This window comes from Arachis hypogaea, chromosome 9 (genome assembly GCF_003086295.3).
Source record: "Arachis hypogaea cultivar Tifrunner chromosome 9, arahy.Tifrunner.gnm2.J5K5, whole genome shotgun sequence".
NCBI lineage: Eukaryota > Viridiplantae > Streptophyta > Magnoliopsida > Fabales > Fabaceae > Arachis > Arachis hypogaea.
In genome coordinates this window covers 76,886,768-76,905,774 of record NC_092044.1, presented here as the reverse complement: position 1 = coordinate 76,905,774, position 19,007 = coordinate 76,886,768, and positions in this window count along the sequence as shown.

The following is a 19,007-nucleotide window of genomic DNA, read 5'->3' as shown; positions in this document are numbered from 1 at the left end:
CCCTCAATTTCAGCCAGAAAATACCTGAAATCACAGAAAAACACACAAACTCATAGTAAAGTCCAGAAAAGTGAATTTTAACTAAAAACTAATAGAAATATACTAAAAACTAACTAAAACATACTAAAAACATACTAAAAACAATGCCAAAAAGCGTACAAATTATCCGCTCATCAGTGGCTAAGAATGGCCTTCCCAAAATGATGGATGCTTTAGCTTCCTCCTCCATGTCTAGCACTACAAAGTCTGCTGGAAAAATAAAGTCTCCCACCTTTACCAACAAATCCTCCACTATTCCCTAGGAAAATTTGAATGATCGGTCTGCCAATTGTAGGGCTATCCTAGTCGGTTTGGCTTCCTCAATCTTTATTCTTTTCATCATTGCTGAAGACATCATATTTATGCTGGCTCCTAGATCGCACAGGGCCTTCTCCACTGTGATCTCCCCTATGATACAAGGGATTTGGAAGCTCCCTGGATCCTTCAAATTTTGGGGTAACTTGTGCTGAATAATGGCACTACATTCTTCGGTTAACACCACCGCCTCGTTGTTTCTCCAGCTTCTCTATTTAGTCATCAACTCCTTCAAAAACTTAGTATAAAGCGGCATTTGCTCTATTGCTTCTGCAAAGGGTATGTTGATTTGTAACCTTTTGAAGATTTCCAAGAATCTTGAAAATTGGCTATCATCTCCCTTCTTCTTCAATTGCTGAGGATATGGGGCTTTTGGAGGATATGACCTCAGCACCTCTTCTTCTCGATGTGTATTAGGAGGGATGACTTGATCTTCTTTTTGTTTTATTTCCCTTTTGTCTGAATTCTCCGCTGATGGTGTCTTGGAAGTCTCCTTCAATTCCTTCCCACTTCTGAGGGTGATGGCTTGCATTCTTCCCATGGGTTTGGATTAATGTTACGGCAATTGGTATGGCTAGGGATTTACTTGAACAGGTAGCCGATTTGTGCTTCGAGTTTCTTGATGGTCGCATCTTGATTTTGCATATTAGATCTCACTTCTTCTTGGAATGCCTTGCTATCTTTGACTTCCTTGCATAGACCTTCAAGTAAGGTTTCAATTCTAGAGAATCTATCCTCAGAGTATGATGGTGGGTTTGGGTTATAAGAGTGAGGGTGATCATGCTGGTTTTGATATGGGTGTTGAGGAGTGTGGTTAGGTGGTTGTTGATATGATCTTTGTGATGAATGTTGGTGGACAGCATGGTTGTTAGGATTATGATTTTGACGTCTCTGATCTTGGCCTAGGTCTTGTTGGTTTCCTCACCCAAAGTTGGGGTGGTTCTTCCATCCTGGATTGTAAGTTTTGGAGTATGGATCATGATTTTACCTTGGTGAATTACCAACATAGTTGGCTTGCTCCCATTCACCTCCTTCCTCTATGTTTACCCCTTCTTGGGTTGATGATTGTGTGGTGACTGCTGCAACTTGGTTCTTCTCCATTTGCTTTGTAAGGTCAACTAGTTGCTAGGCAATCATCTTGTTCTGAGCTAGTAGTGCATCAACATGGTTCAGTTCCATTACACCTCGAGTGTGGCTCCTCTCAGAAGCATAGAAGTAGTCATTCTCAGCTACAGTCTCAATGACAACTATGGCTTCTTCAATGGTCTTCTTCTTGCTCAAAGATCCTCCGGATGAGTGTTCTACTGCCTTCTTTGATTCATACGAGAGTCCCTCATAGAAAATATGCAGCTGTACCCATTCATTGAACATGCCCGGTGGGCACCTTCTTGTCAAATCCTTAAACCTCTCCCACGCTTCGTAGAGAGTCTCACCATCTTGTTGCCTGAAAGTTTGTACCTCAGCTCTCAGCCTGTTGATCCTTTGAGGAGGATAGAACCTTGCTAAGAATTTGTTCACTACATCTTCCCATGCTGTTAAACTCTCCTTTGGGAAAGACTCCAACCATTTAGATGCCTTGTCCCTGAGTGAAAAGGGGAACAAGAGCAATCTGTAAACATCTGGGTGGACGCCATTAGACTTCATGGTGTCACATATTCTTAGGAAGGTGGTTAAATGTTTATTTGGGTCTTCTTGGGCACTTCATTCGAATGAACAGTTATTCTAAACAAGGATGATGAGCTGGGGTTTTAGCTCAAAGTTGTTAGCATGTATGGTTGGCTTTTGGATGCTGCTTCCACAGTTGCCTGGGTCTGGGTTGATGTAAGATCCTAGAACCCGTCTTCCTGGCTCAGCATGATTCACATGGCCATCTCTGGCATGGTTATGAGCTTCTCCTTCATGGTTATCCTCCATGATTGTTTCAAAGAATTCCTCCTCTTCCTATGCTCCAACAACTCTTTTGCCTCTTGCTTCCCTCCTTTTTCTAAGGAGAGTCCTCTCAGGTTCAGAATCAAAGGGTGTTGAAGCTCCACTTCTTCTACCTGTCATACAACCAGCACAGCTCACAACAAGAAAGAAATTGCAGAAATTATAATCGTTAAAGTGGTTGTTAGTGTGAGTGGTGTAAATTGTCAAATAGTTAGTGGGTTAGTGAACAGAATTTTAAATAATACGAGAAAATAAAAGGGGAGATAAGGAAAGGGAAGAAGCAACTGTAACTAAAAGTAAACAGCTAAACAAAATGAACAAAAGAAAAAAAATATGCTCATTCTAGTGATCTTCCAACATAATCATTGTTGATTCAAAATCAATCCTCGGCAACGGCGCCATAAACTTGATGCATGGGAATTTGTCTCTCAACAAATTTCCTTCAGCAAGTATACCGAATTGTCGTCAATTAAAAACTCACAATAGAGTGAGGTTGAATCCCACAGGGATTGATTGGTCAAGCAATTTTAATTGGAAGAATGCTCTAGTTGAGCTAAGCAGAAAGTGGATATAGAATTGCAAAAAATTAAATGGCGGGAAAGTAAACGACAGAAAATAAAGTGCAGAATCTTAAATGGGGAATTAGGGTGATTAGCATGAAAGTAAATGACAGAAAGTAAAGAGAATAGGTAAGATAAGAAATGGGGAAGTCATTGGGTTGAGGAGGTGTTGCATTCTCTGGATCAAGTTCATTCTCATCTCTTCCGCAATCAATGCATTCATTGATCTCCTTGGCAATCTTAAGTGATTGAATCCCAATTCCTTGGCAATCCAATCTCTCTAAACTTGAACAATTGCCCAATTCCTTGATTTAATTGCTCATGAGAAGAGATGAGGTATGGTCACTGATTATACTACATGTATTTCCAAATCAAAGTGTTGGTAAGGTTACATGTCACAATACCTATCCAAACCCCAATTTGGTCCAACATGAGAAAGCATTTCTAGCATGATCTCCTCATCCCTTTTCCAAGGCTCAGAGGAGATCCAATTATGGAGAGTTTCTTTCCCAATATAACAATCCAATTAGATGAAGATCGAAAGCTTTCTAGTAAGATCAAGAGAAAAGAAAGAAGAAGAATAATGAAAACTGTGATTGATCCATCAAATTACAACAGAGCTCCCTTACCCAATGAAAGGGGTTTAGTTGTTCATAGCTCTGGAAAATGGAAATGAAGAAGAAGAAAGATACATTCTAACTCTAGAAGTTGCAGAAAAGTAAAATATACAGAGTGTAGTTTTCTCCAATGTGCCAATCTCTCTTCTAGTTCAAAACTAATCCTATATATACTACTCTTCTTGGTCTTCTAGTCAATTCTGCAAGTCTTGGATATGGGCCTTTGATATTAAGTTGAAGCAGTTGGGAATCTTCAGTGGGCTCCGCTTTAGTTACAGGGAGAAAGTAATGTAAGCATGGACTTTGGCTTGGGGCGTTAGTGGCGTTAACGCTGAGTGACATTATGGGTTCGAGAACGTTAGTGGCACTCACTTTTCTCACTAACGTTCTCACCACATGGCCCACGTTAACTCCAATGTTAGTGGTACTAACGTGACCACTAACGTTGCCTTACAAACCTTCGCAAGCGTTATTGGGACTCATCTTTCCCAATAACGTTGCCTTGTGCCCCTAGTTCCCACGTTAGAGCTCACGTTAACTAAGTTAACGTGGCTCTTAACGTGGTTATGTCTCATCTTCACAAGCGTTATTGGGACTCACCTTTCCCAATAACGTTGCCTTGTGACCCTAGTCCTTACGTTAGAGCTCACGTTAACTAAGTTAACGTGGCTCTTAATGTGGTTGTGAATGCCTTCTCAATGTTAGTGACAAAGGTGAGTGTTCCGAGGGTTACCTGAAACTGGAGGTCGATATCGGACGAGATCTTCTGTGCTGGTTGGAGCGGTTGTGTCCGACTTGTTGGACTTGGTGGTAGTGCTGATCCTTCGTCCCCGGAGGGTAGGGGGTACCTGCAAGGGACTCCGATGCTTAAGTTAGCAAGGGTATTAAGCAGGTATTGAATAGAATTAGAGTATGAGTTATACCTGGGTGCTCTAGTGTATTTATAATGGTGAGATGTGACCTTCTTTGGATAAGATAAGTTAGTTATCTTATCTTATCTTATCTTTTGTCGAGGTCAGCTTAGCTTCCATGGAACCGCCCTTATCTCTATAGGCTTGGGATGCCTTTGGATCGGGGTCGTATTCCTTGAGTTGGGCCCTTCTTTGGGCTTTCCTGTCGATTTGGCCGAGTTCTTTACGAAGAAGTCGGTCCGCTTGACCTAAAGAGGTCGGTCGCTTTGCTACTGAACATCTCGGCTCGGACAGCTCGACCCAAGGTATGAACAATGCCCCTGCTTGAGCTCGGTCTTCTTTTTTGAGGTCGAGTCCTTGACTTCGATCCTTGTCTTGTGAAGCCGAACTCAAGCATTTTGTCGATTCCTTTATAGAAGCTTTTTGAATGTGGAACATTTTTCTCTAAAAGCGCGTGCTTTTATATCAGCGCTTTGAGAACGTGCGAGGGTTTAATACCTTCATTAATTTGGTATTAATTGCCCCGTTTTTCCTTGTGGCCTTTTATTTTGAATTTGCGATCAGAAAATGGTTTCCCTTCTTCGCTCCTCTTCGTATCTTCTCCCTTCGTTCTCTCGCTTTCTGTCTTTCGCCCACATTTTGCTTTTCTTGCGTTGCGGCGTCGTTCAGTGATCGGTGATTCCGTCTCTCCATCTCCAACTTTTCTGAAGCTTCCTGCTTTTTTCCAGGTTGGTTCCATTTTCTTTTCGTTTTGCTTTGTCTTTAATTCTCTGGTAAATTGTTGATATTTTCTTGAATGTCAAAAAAGTTTGAACCTTTCTTATGATCTTGTGTTTTCTTGTCGCTGTAATGTGTTTCTTCTTCTTCGCGTATTCCTGGTGTTTCTTCTTTGCGGTTTCCCAGGGGTTTGCATGTTTCTATTGTTGCTTCTGGCTGTTATTTTTGGAAAAACTGTCTCTTGCTCCTTAATTTCAAAAGATCCTTGTTTCTGTACCTTTGTGGGAGATAATGATACCTATAGTTTGCTTTTTGCTTGGAGTGCATTTTCTTGACTTCCTCTTGATACTTTTTAGGGTTTTTGCTTGAGTCTGCAAAAGGTTGTGTTTTTGACGATTTTCTGCTTGGTGTTGTTGACAATGCTCTTTGCTGGTAGACTGTAGAAAGATAGTGGCTTTGATGATTTTTGTGTTTCTACTTTCCTTTTTCAAAATGCTTTATTTGTTTGAAGTCTTCTTTTCTTGTTTGAGAGATGCTGGGATGCAAGCTGTAGATTTTTCCTGAAAACCTTGCTTTGTTACTGCCTCCATAGGATGCCCCAGGACTTTGGTTTGAGTCTTGGGGTTTTCCTTTTCTGTTTGTTCGCCTGTGTCGTATTAATCGAGTTGTTTTATCCTTCGTCCGAGATGTTTTTAGTAATCCCATCTTCTTTTCTTATTGTAGGATTAGTTGGCCTCATGTCTTCTCGCAATAACATTGTATAGATGTCTTCCAGAGTTCCTGAGGGGATGTCCGATTGGCTGGACTCCCTTGTCTTGATGTGTGTCTCTGTTGTGGATGCTGAATTTTGCGTAGAGCTGAGGAAGCATCATAGGATCTGTGGTAATAGTGCCCGGGAGAGGGACTATGACCTTGTCGCTCCTGATTCTGATGAAAGGGTTTGTTTTCCTACCTCCATCAAGGGAGAGCGTCCCTTCTTCTATGCCTATGAATATTTCTTCAGTCAGTTGGACATTACTTTTCCTTTTACTGCTTTCAAGACCGACCTGTTGTGGTCTTGTAACATTGCCCCATCCCAGCTTCACCCGAATTCCTGGGGTTTTGTCAAGATCTTTCAGCTACTTTGCCAAGAGTTAGGCATAACACCTTCTCAGACTCTTTTCCTTTATCTGTTTGTTTCTGCCAAGCCTGGTGGTTCTTCCAAAAAGAAAGCTTCCTGGGTTCTTTCAGGTCTGCCCAGGGCCATAAAGTTTTCGCCATGTATATGACGAGTCCTTTAAGGATTTTAAGAATTACTTCTTTAAAGTTCATGCTGTCAAGGGGGCCCGCTCCTTTTTTCTTGATGAAAATGATGAGCCTTCTTTCCCTCTAGAGTGGCAGAAGGATGTGAGAGTGTCTCGGTATACATGGGAGATGCTTGACGAGGTTGAGCATGCTTTTGTTGTTGTTCTTGAGGATTTATGAGGGGAACCACCCTATCTTGATACAAAAAGGTTTTTGAATGACCCGCCCTTGGTTCGGACTGTTTTGGGTACTTGTTTGACTTGTTTCTGTACTTGTTTTCTTAGTTTTGCTTCCTCTTCTTATGATTGTAACCCTTTACTATGGATGATTCTGTATTTGCAGAGATGTCAAAAAATAATGACTCCATGAAGGCCTTCAAAAAGGCAAAGAAGGCAACTGCTGCTCAAAACATCTCGGCCGAGGTGGCCGGAGAGGGATCTTCTCAGGTTCCAGTGAAACCTCCTGTGCCGAGTTCTCCCAGGCCGAGGAAAGCAATTCCTATTCCTCGGGTTTGTCTGGTCGATCCTCCACAGACTTCTGCCGCTGCTTCTGGTGCTCCTCCTAGTAAGAAGCAATAAACAATTGAGCCTTTCAACCTTGATGCTCCTGACTTTGATGCGGTATAGTTTGTAGATCAACAAATTGGTCCTTATGGTGTCCTCCCTATGGATGACGTGTCACTTCTTCATTATTTTGATTATATAACTCGAAGTAGTATCAAGATGGCACACATGGGAGCGGCCCTGTATCGAACTGCTCAAAGTCTTCCTCTCCATGCCACCAAAGCTTTTATGGAGGAGGCCAAACGGGAGTTTGATCGGATAAAAGGCTTGAAGGAGGAGCTTGAAGTGAAGGTGGCTAAGTTGGAAAAAGATCTGGAGAATGAGAAGGCAAGTTCCCTCTCTTTGGCTGCCTCTGTGAGGCTGGCTGAAGACACGGCACTGAGGCATAAGGATAGCTATGTCACATCTTATCGGGAGGGAATGCGTCTGAAGGAGGAGTTGGAGAATGTCCGAGCTGATTACTCCGAGCTCCAGGGTCATCTTGTTGGCAGTGTAACTGCTGCCTATGAGAACCTGAAGGAGCAGGTTCGGGTTATTGCTCCTGAGGCTGATCTTACTCTCTTCAGCCTGGACAATGTTGTGAGGGATGGTAAGATTGTCCCTGATGACCAGGATGATGATGATGTTGAACCTCCCCCAGTGCCTTCTATCAAGGTGTCGACCTCCTCGGTTCCTCTAGTTATGTCTGATCCGGATTGTCAGATTCTGAACTGGGATGATGGAACTGTAGATGTTGTGCCTATTCAGACTCGCCCTCATTCTCCCCGTACTGATGCTGTCGGGAAGGCTCCCGATCTTTGCTGATCTTCTTTTTAAGTATTTGTGTAAATAGCCTGGTTTATGGGCTTTTGAACTGTTTTATTGTTTTGTTTAACTACTGACGGTTTTTTAGTTGCCTGCCTGGCAACTTTTACTTTGAAAAACAAAAGTAGCTTTCTGAGGTAGATTTGGGTGGCTTTTGAAGCTTTATTATACTATGCTTTTATTGTGCTTTAACATGGTATCTCTTCTGGTTTTTGAGAGTGTTGGAATCTTGCTGCTTGACCTCTTTGGATTGCTTTTGTACTTAATTGTTTGTAACTTGGATCCTTTGAGGCTGTGACTGTATGGGTCCGACTTGTTTCTTGGCTTTCTCGCTTTTGCTTGTATTTTTAGTGCCCCATAACCGATTTCTTTGTGTTGGTCCCCCTCTAAATTATTTTTGTAATCCTCTTTCTTGGACTTTTGTCAAGTCTCTTTCATGGATTATTTTTATAACTCGTATTTTAGGAGACCGACTTTGTTAGGTTGATCTCTTCTAAGTTATTTTTGTAATCCTCTTTCTTGGACCTTTGTTAGGTCTCTTTCAGGGATTACTTTTATAACTTGTCTTGTAGGAGACCGATTTCGTTAGGTCGATCCCTTCTAAGTTATTTTTGTAATCCTCTTTCTTGGACCTTTGTTAGGTCTCTTTCAGGGATTACTTTTATAACTTGTCTTGTAGGAGACCGACTTCGTTAGGTCGATCTCTTCTAAGTTATTTTTGTAATCCTCTTTCTTGGACCTTTGTTAGGTCTCTTTCAGGGATTACCTTTATAACTTGTCTTGTAGGAGACCGACTTCGTTAGGTCGATCTCTTCTAAGTTATAGCAATTCCTCTTTAATAGGGTTGGCCAGACCTCTTTCCAGGGATTTGCTGATAACTTGGGTTGACTTGGTCCGATTTTTTAGTGTCGGCCAGTCTTTTTATGTTATTATATAGCAATCCATAAGACCTCGTCAGGTTCTTTTTGGGATCACTTTCGATAACTTCTTGCATTATTCTGTGTTCATCTTTGCCGATTTGTAGATGGTGGTTTCTGTCCTAATTTGATCGTCCTTTAGGTGAATCGCGTTTTCACCTTTGTCGGACGATCATTCCTATCGAGATCATAAGGTGAATCTGTTCTTCACTTTCTGTCGATCTGTTGCTTTATAATTGAACGATGAATGCTTCAGATTAATGCGTCTTGGGAATTTGTAGAATATCTGAAATGTATTTTATTCAAAGAAAGTGCAATTATATACATGCGGGAGTTTTTCCCTTAAGTCGGATTAAATCTCAGTCTTGATGCCTCATTAAAAAACCTTTTCAGGAAAAAGAGTGCATCTTGTGATGAGATCTTTTACCTTTCCTAGCTATAGTACCTTCTTAGGTTACAGGCGTGCCATGATCTGGGGAGTTCTTGACCTTCGAGTTTGAACATTTTGTAGTAGCCTTTCCCAAGTACTTCTTTGACTCGGTAGGGTCCATTCCAGTTGGCTGCCAGCTTTCCTTCTCCGGGTCGAGATGTTCCAATATCATTTCAGATTAAGATGAGATCGTTCTAGGCGAAACCTCTTGGCACTACCTTTTGATTATACCTGGAAGCCATTCGCCGCTTTAGTGCTTCTTCTCTGATCCGAGCTCTTTCTTGGATTTCTAGAAGTAGGTTGAGCTCTTCTCATTGAAGTTGAGAGTTGGTTTGTTCATTGTAGTGGACTACTCAGGGAGACCCTTCCTCGACTTCTATTGGAATCATTGCCTCCACTCCGTATGCTAATCAAAATGGTGATTCGTTCGTAGTAGAATGGGGGGTTGTTCGATACGCCCATAGGACTTGTGGAAGTTCCTTGGCCCAAGCTCCCTTTGCTTCTTGTAGTCTCCGTTTCAGCCCGGCCAATATGACTTTGTTGGCCGCTTCGGCTTGTCCATTGGCTTGGGGATGTTCGACGGAGGTGAACTGGTGTTTTATATTCAAGTCGGCCACTAGTTTTCTGAAGCCTGCATCTGTGAATTGGGTGCCATTATCTGTGGTGATGGAGTATGGGACCCCGAACCTTGTAATGATGTTCCTATATAGGAATTTCTGGCTTCTTTGAGCAGTGGCATTGGCTAGGGGTTCTGCCTCGATCCATTTTGTGAAATAGTCTACCCCTACTATGAGGAATTTGACTTATCCCGATCCCTGGGGAAAGGGTCCAAAAGATCGAGTCCCCACTTTGCAAATGGCCAGGGTGAGGTCACGCTGATGAGCTTTTCCGGTGGGGCGATGTGAAAGTTGGCATGCTTCTGACATGGTGGACATGTCTTTACAAATTCTGTAGCTTCCTTTCGTAGAGTTGGCCAATAGAATCCCGCCTGGAGTACCTTTTTGGTGAGAGCTTGCGCTCCGAGATGATTGCCACAAATGCCGCTGTGTACTTCCTCCAAGATTCCCTTTGTATTAGAGGTCGGTACGCATTTTAACAATGGTATTGAGATCCCTCTTTTGTATAGGGTGTTGTTTATGATAGTGTAGTACTGTGCCTCCCTTTTTAACCTTTTTGCCTCCTTTTCATCTGTGGGGAGCGCTTCTGTTTTGAGGTAGTTAATTATGGGAGTCATCCATCCTTGATCCCGACCTGTTATGGCTAGGACTTTTTCTTCTTCCGATATTGACGGGTTCTACATTATTTCCTGGATGAGGCTTCTATTGTTGCCCCCTGGTTTGGTGCTGGCTAATTTTGAGAGTGCGTCAGCTCGGGCATTTTGCTTGCGGGGATCTCCGGGGTGTCTGTGAATTCTGCAATGAAGTCGGCTAGGTATTGTGACTTAATGGCTGTCCGCGCCTCGTATTGGAGGTCGAACTCAGACAATTCGATTGCCCATTGTAGGATTCTTCCTGCTAGATCTGTTTTCTGCAATATCCCTTTTATGGGCTGGTTGGTCCGAACCTTAATGGTATGAGCTTGGAAGTACGGGCAAAGTCGTCGGGATGTTAGTATGAGAGCGTAGGCAAACTTCTCTATTTTCTGGTAGTTCAGCTCTGAGCCCTGCAGTGCTTTACTAATGAAGTAGATGGGTTGTTGCCCACCCTCGTCTTCTTTAATTAGTGCTGAGGCTATTGCCCGACTTCCTACTATGAGGTATAATATGAGTGGTTCTCCTTCTCGTGGTTGAGATAAGATAGGTGGCCGTCCCAAGAAAGGGAGGGATCTTATCGCTGACCCTGCTAAGAATCTGGACAAGGCCGCCAATCTCCCATTGAGTTGTTGTACCTCTTTGACGCAGGTTGGGCTCTTCATGTTGAGTATGGCCTGGCATTTATCTGGATTTGCCTCGATTCCTCTTTGTGTGAGCATAAAGCCCAAGAACTTACCTGCTTCCACTGCGAAGGTGCATTTAGCCGGGTTAAGTCGCATGCCATGCTTCCGTATGGTGTCGAACACTTGAACCAAGTCGGTCAGTAATGTCTCTTCACTTTGTGTCTTTATCAACATGTCATCCACGTAGACCTCCATGATTTTTCTGATGTGGTATGAGAAGACCTTATTCATTAGCCTTTGATAAGTAGCTCTCGCGTTTTTAAGGCCGAAAGGCATTACGATGTAGCAATAGTTTGCTTTGGGTGTTAGAAACGAGGTTTTTTCTTGATCCGGTGGATACATTGGGATCTGGTTGTACCCCGAGTATGCGTCCATAAACGAGAGATACTTATATCCCGATGAGGCATCTACTAGAGCATCGATGCTTGGGAGTGGATAAGGATCTTTTGGGCAGGCTTTGTTGAGGTCAGTGTAGTCGGTGCACATTCGACACTTCCCATTTGACTTTTTCACCAAGACGACGTTTGCTAGCCATAGTGGGTACTTAACTTCTCTTATGAATCCTGCCTCTAGCAGTGCTTGCACCTATTCTGCCACAGCCTGAGACCGTTCTGGTTCGAGTTTTCTTCGTCTTTGTTGTACCGGCCGGGATCCCGGATAGACTGCCAACTTGTGGCTCATCAGTTCGGGATCTATGCCTGGCATGTCGGCGGCTTTCCATGTGAAGAGATCAACATTATCTCATAGGAACTGTATGAGTGATTCCTTTGCGTCTCCTTTCAGGATTGTGCCAATATTAGTTGTTTTATCCGAGGTGTCTCCGATCTGAACTTTCTCTACTTCACCTTCGGACTGTGGACGGAGTTCTTCTCGCCTCTGAACTCCACCAAGTTAGATTGTATGGAACTCTTCTCCTTCGCCTCTGAGATTTAGACTTTCATTATAACAGCGACGCACCATCCTTTGATCTGCTTTTAGGTAGTGTTTGGTTGATGTCCATGTCTCATTGAGACATGGACACGGTGACACATGTCTGCTGTTTGGTTTGGTGAGACACATATTTTTGATGGACACGGGAAGACACAGATGGACACGGAGACACTAAATTAGTGTACCTCCAATTTAATGAGACACTGAGACACAACTTGTGAGACACTACTTTTTTACTCTTTTATCCTTATTCAATTTTTAAATTTTCAAAATTTATCCTCTTATCTCTTCAAATATTTCTTTTTTTTAATTCCTCTTTTAAATTTTACAACTAAATTTATTTTTCCATTTTCTTAAAAAAATTATACATTTAATTTTTTATTTATTTGAATTTTAATTAATCTTTGATAAATTTCGGTCTTTGATTTTCTATTTTTTTCCAAAAAAAATTATATATTTAATATTTAAATGATAATTTGAGATGATATTAGAAGATAAAAAATAGGGGAAGAAATAAAAATTTAATTGTTATGACATGTAGCCTTTGAGGTAATGGATGTGTAGCAGTGTTGGTAAAATTTGTGGTTGAATGAAGGGCAATTCAGACTTTTTCAAATATTTGTGTCTTGTTCATTATTTTTACCAAACATAATACATAGACACAAATATTTTATGTCTATGTCTTTAGTGTCTGTGTCTTTGTGTCTATGTCTCATCCTATACATCAACCAAACGGAGCCTTACTGTAGCTATCCCTTCTGCAGTTGGGAATTTCATACATAGATGTGGAGTTGAAACTATTGCGTCGAGTTGGTTTAACGTTGTCCGACCTATTAAGGTATTGTAGGCTGAGCTTATGTTGACCACGATGTAGTCTATCTTGAGTGTTCTGGATTGGTTCCCCTTTCCGAAGGTTGTGTGTAGCGATACGTATCCCAGTGGTTGTACTGGGGTATCCTCAAGTCCGAACAGGCTGTTCGGGTATGCTCTTAGCTCTTTTTCTTCTAAGCCGAGCTTGTCAAAGGCAATTTTGAATAAGATGTCGGTGGAGCTTCCTTGGTCAATTAATGTACGGTGGAGGTTGGCGTTTGCCAGTATGATAGTGATGACCATGGGATCGTCGTGTCCTAAGATGATTCCGAATGCGTCTTCTTTGGTAAACGTAATTGCTGGGATGTCTGGCGCCTCCTTCTTTCCTTCGACATGGTATACTTCTTTGAGGTGTCGCTTGCGGGATGATTTGGAGATTCCTCCTCCCACAAATCCGCCGTGTATCATGTGGACGTGTCTTTCCGGTGTGCGAGGTGATCGTTCAGACCGTCCGACATCTTTATCCCTTCTTCTTTTTCTTGGCTCTTCATCCCGGTTGGCAAAAAACCGATCTAGTTTTCCTTCTCTTACTAATTTTTCTATGACATTTTTCAAGTCAAAGCATTCGTTGGTGGAATGTCCTTGGACTCGATGATACTCACAGTATTCGTTCTGATTTCCTCCTCCTCTTTTGCCTTTGAGTGGCTGAGCTGGGGGTATTTTTTCCGTATGGTAGACTTCTTTGTAAACATCTACCAAGGATACCCTAAGAGGGGTGTAGTTATGATATCTTTTGATTTTCTCCCCGGAGCGATCTTCCTTTTTCTTGGATTCTTTATCTTTGTCTCGGTAGGCGGAACCGAACCTCGAGGCTTCCCCAAGTCGTGAATTCTCCTCCACGTTGATGTACTTCTGCGCCTGTTCTTGTACTTCGTCCAGGGATGCAGGATATTTCTTAGATATAGATTGGCTAAAAGGTCCTTCTCGTAGGCCATTTATGAGGCCCATCATGGCAGCTTCTGTTGGTAGACTTTGTATGTCCATGCATGTTTTGTTGAATATTTCTATGTAGTTACGAAGACTTTCCCGATCTCCTTGCTTGATCCCTAGTAGGCTGGGGGCGTGTTTAGCCTTATCTTTTTGTATGGAAAATCTGGCCAGGAATTTTTTGGCCAGGTCGTCGAAGCTCGAGATGGACTTTGGAGGTAGGTTGTCGAACCATCTAATGGCTGTCTTGGTAAGAGTTGTTGGAAAGGCTTTGCAGCTAACTGCATCCGAGGCGTCAGTGAGGTACATTCTACTTCTGAAATTGCTGAGGTGATGGTTGGGGTCTGAAGTGCCGTCGTACAGAGTCATATTCGGAAGTTTGAAGTCCTTTGGGATTTTGGTCTTCATGATTTCCCTAGTGAATGGATCTTGATCCTTGCGAGAGCTATCCTTTGGAGTGGATCGAGTAGCTTTGGTTTTGAGATCGGCTTCGAGTTTAGAAGCTTATCTTCAAATTCCCTGCGTCGCCTTATCTCCCGATGTAGATCCTCTTCTTTTTCGCATTGATGTTGGGCTTCTTTCTCGAGTTGCTTTAATCGATCTTGAAGTGCCTCTATGGCTCCTGCGTTTGGAGAATCCTTTTTGTTGTTAAGTTGAGGAATATCCTTTGGTGTAGTGTCCGCGTTTTTGTACGGCGTTCTATCCTCTAGATCTGAGTCATGGTCATTGTCATGGTCGTCCGCCATGGTGATGGGATGACTTCCAGGTCCTCGGCAACGGCGCCAATGTTTCGAGGGTTACCTGAAACTGGAGGTCGATCTCAGATGAGATCTTCTGTGCTGGTTGGAGTGGTTGTGTCCGACTTGTTAGACTTTGTGGTAGTGCTGATCCTTCGTCCTCGGAGGGTGGGGGTACCTGCAAGGGACTCTGATGCTTAAGTTAGCAAGGGTATTAAGCAGGTATTGAATAGAATCAGAGTATGAGTTATACCTGGGTGCTCCAGTGTATTTATAATGGTGAGATGTGACCTTCTTTGGATAAGATAAGTTAGTTATCTTATCTTATCTTATCTTTTGTCGAGGTCAGCTTATCTTCCATGGAACCGCCCTTATCTCTATAGGCCTGGGCTGCCTTTGGATCGGGGTCGTATTCCTTGAGTTGGGCCCTTCTTTGGGCTTTCCTGTCGATTTGGCCGAGTTCTTTACGAAGAAGTCGGTCCGCTTGACCTAAAGAGGTCGGTCGCTTTGCTACTGATCATCTCGGCTCGGACAGCTCGACCCAGGGTATGAACAGTGAGTGTCACTAACGTTGGCTCATCAACTTCAACTCCACGTTAACTTTCACGTTAGTGGTCTTAACGTGACCACTAACGTGGGCAATGCAAGCTTGATCCAACATTAGTGACAAAGGTGAGTGTCACTAACGTTGGCATTGTTCCTCTCTTCCACGTTAGAGTCCACGTTAACTTAGTTAATGTTTAACTTAGTTAACGTGGCTCTTAACGTGGTTCATTGCCACATCTTGGAGCGTTAGTAGTGATCACAATTACTACTAATGTTGGAGTCTTTTTTGTCTCCACGTTAACTACCACGTTAATGTAGTTAACGTGGCAATTAACGTGGCTTATGATGGCTTCGAGAGCATTACTGGTGTCCACTTTTCTCATTAGTGCTGCAGGCTTATCCCTATTCCACGTTAGTACCTACGTTAACTAGGTTAATGTGGATGCTAACATGGCTCTTCCTTTCTTCCTTTGTCTTGAAATTACACAAATAAAGTGCATCAAAGCTCTAATCCGAGTCACGAAATCATGCATTATCCAATCTAACATTCATTCCTTGCATAATTCTCATGAAATAATGTAAAATTCACAATATTTGTCTAAATCAAGATGTAAGTGTTCTTTTATCTAAAACTTGCTTATTTCCTAAGAAAATGCATGAAACTACACTAAAACAGTAAAGAAAAGGTCAGTGAAACTGGCCTAGATGCCCTGGCATCAAACATCCCTAAAAGTAGCTAGATCCAACTAAAACTACCTAATAACAATGCCAAAAAGCGTATAAATTATCCGCTCATCACAATACCAAACTTAAATTGTTGCTTGTCCCCAAGCAACTAAAAATCAAATAGGATAAAAAGAAGAGAATATACTATAAATCTCAAAATATTAATGAAGTTTAGTTCTAATTAGATGAGCGGGACTTGTAGCTTTTTGCTTCTGGATAGTTTTGGCATCTCGCTTTATCACTTGAATTTTAGAATGATTGGCATCTATAGGAACTCAGAGTTTAGATAGTGTTATTAATTCTCCTAATTAAGTATGTTGATACTTGAACACAGCTACTTTTATGAGTCTTGGCCGTGGCCCTAAGCACTTTGTTTTCCAGTATTACCACCGGATACATACATGCCACAAACACATGACTGGGTGAACCTTTTCAGATTGTGACTTAGCTTTGCTAAAGTCCCCAGTTAGAGGTGTCCAGAGCTCTTAAGCACACTCTTTTTGCTTTGGATCATGACTTTAACCACTCAGTCTCAAGCTTTTCACTTGGACCTGCATGCCACAAGCACATTGTTAGGGACAGCTTGATTTAGCCGCTTAGGCCTGGATTTATTTCCTTGGGCCCTCCTATCCATTGATGCTCAAAGCCTTGGATCCTTTTTACCATTGCCTTTTGGTTTTAAAGGGATATTGGCTTTTTCTGCTTGCTTTTTCTTTTTCTTTTGTTTTTTCGCCACTTTTTTTTCTTTTTTTTTTCGCAAGCTGTTGCTTTTTCACTTCTTTTTCTTGTTTCAAGAATCAATTTCATGATTTTTCAGATTATCAATAATATTTCTCTTGTTCATCATTCTTTCAAGAGCCAACAATTTTAACATTCATACACAACAAGATAAAAAATATGCACTGTTCAAGCATTCATTCAAAAAACAAAAAGTATTGTCACCACATCAATATAATTAAACTAATTTCAAGGATAATTTCGAAACTCATGTACTTCTTGTTCTTTTGTATTAGAAATATTTTTCATTTAAGAGAGGTGAAGGATTCATGAAATTTATTCATAGCCTTAAGACATAGACACTAGACACTAATGATCATGTAATAAAGACACAAACATAGACAAACATGAAGCTTAAAAACAAAAAAAAAAAAGAGAAATAAGAACAAGGAATGAGTCCACCTTAGTGATAGTGGCGTCTTCTTCTTGATGGACCAATGATGTCCTTGAGCTCTTCTATGTCTCTTCCTTGCCTTTGTTGCTCCTCCCTCATTACTCTTTGATCTTCTTTAATCTCATGGAGAATGATGGAGTGCTCTTGATGTTCCACCCTTAATTGATCCATGTTATAACTCAAGTCTTCTAGAGAAGTGTTGAGTTGTTCCCAATAGTTGTTGGAGGAAAATGCATCCCTTGAGGCATCTCAGGGATTTCTTGCTGATGAGCTTCCTCACGCGTCTCTTGAGATCTATGAGTAGGATCTCTTGTTTGCTCCATCCTTATCTTAGTGATGGGCTTGTCCTCTTTAATGAGGATGTCTCCTTCTATGATAACTCCAGCTGAGTAGCATAGATGGCAAATAAGATGAGAAAAAGCTAGCCTTGCCAAGGTGGAGGGCTTTTCGGCTACTTTGTAGAGTTCTAGAATGATAACTTCATGAACTTCTACTTCCTCTCCAATCATGATGCTATAGATCATGATGGCCCGATCCACAGTAACTTCAGATCGGTTGCTAGTGGGGATGATGGAGCGTTGGATGAACTCCAACCATCCTCTAGCCACGGGCTTAAGGTCCAGTCTTCTCAATTGAACCGGCTTGCCTTTAGAGTCTCTTTTCCATTGAGCTCCTTCCATACATATGTCCATAAGGACTTGGTCCAACCTTTGATAAAAGTTGACCCTTCTAGTGTAGGGGTGTGCATCTTCTTGCATCATAGGCAAATTGAATGCCAACCTCACATTTTCCGGACTGAAATCTTCGGGTTCATACTTTGATCATAGTTCCTAGTGATCCATGCATTGGCATAGAACTCTTGGACCATTAGGATTCTGATTTGTTGAATGGGGTTGGTCAGAACTTCCCAACCTCTTCTTTAGATCTCATGTCGGATCTCCGGATACTCATTTTTCTTGAGCTTGAAAGGGACCTCAGGGATCACCTTCTTCTTGGCCACAACTTCATAGAAGTGGTCTTGATGGACCTTTGAGATGAATCTCTCCATCTCTCATGACTCAAAAGTGGAAGTTTTTGTCTTCCCTTTCCCTTTTCTAGAGGTTTCTCTGGCCTTAGGTGCTATAAGTGGTTATGGAAAAACAAAAAAGCTATGCTTTTACCACACTAAACTTAGAATATTACTCACCCTCGAGCAAAAGAAGAAAGAAAAGAAGAAGAAGAAGAAAATATGGAGAAAAGGGAGAGATGTGTGGTTTCAGCTAAGGCAAAGAAGAGAGGGTTGTGGTGTGTGAAAATGAAGAAGGATAGAGGGGTTTATATAGTGAATGGAGCGGGAGTAGGTTCGACCATTTTAGGGTGGGTTTGGGTGGGAAATAGATTTTGAATTTGAAGGTAGGTGGGGTTTATGGGGAAGAGTGGATGGATGTGAGTGGTGAAGAGGTGATGAGGAAGAGAGATTGAGGTGATTGGTGAAGGGTTTTTGGGGAAGAGTGTTATTGGATTGTGTGAAGAAAAGAGAAGGTAAGTTGAGGTAGGTAGGGATCCTGTGGGGTCCACAGATCCTGAGATGATCCTGTGGGGTCCACAGATCCTGAGGTGTCAAGGATTATCATCCCTGCACCAATGAGGCGTGTAAAATGCCCTCTGCACGCAATCCTGGCGTTCAATGCCAGATTGATGCTTGTTTCTGGCGTTGAACACCAGCTCCATGCTTGTTTTGGGCGTTCAACGCCAGTCTGCAGCATGTTTCTAGCGTTGAACGCCAGTTCCATGCTTGCTTCTGGCGTTTAATGCCAGCTTCCCTCAGCATGCAATCCTGGCATTTGAACACCAGAATGCTGCTTGTTTATGGTGTTCAATGCCAGAAAGATGCTCTATTCTGGCGTTGAACGCCAGAAAGATGCTCCCTACTGGCGTTTAAACGCCAGTAAGCTCTTCCTCCAGGGTGTGCTTTTTCTTCTGCTATTTTTTATTCTGTTTTTTTAATTTTAGTATTTGTTTTTTGACTCCACATAATCATGAACCTAATAAAGCAATAAAGAAAAATAAAAAAAAAATAAAATTAGATGAATAAAAATT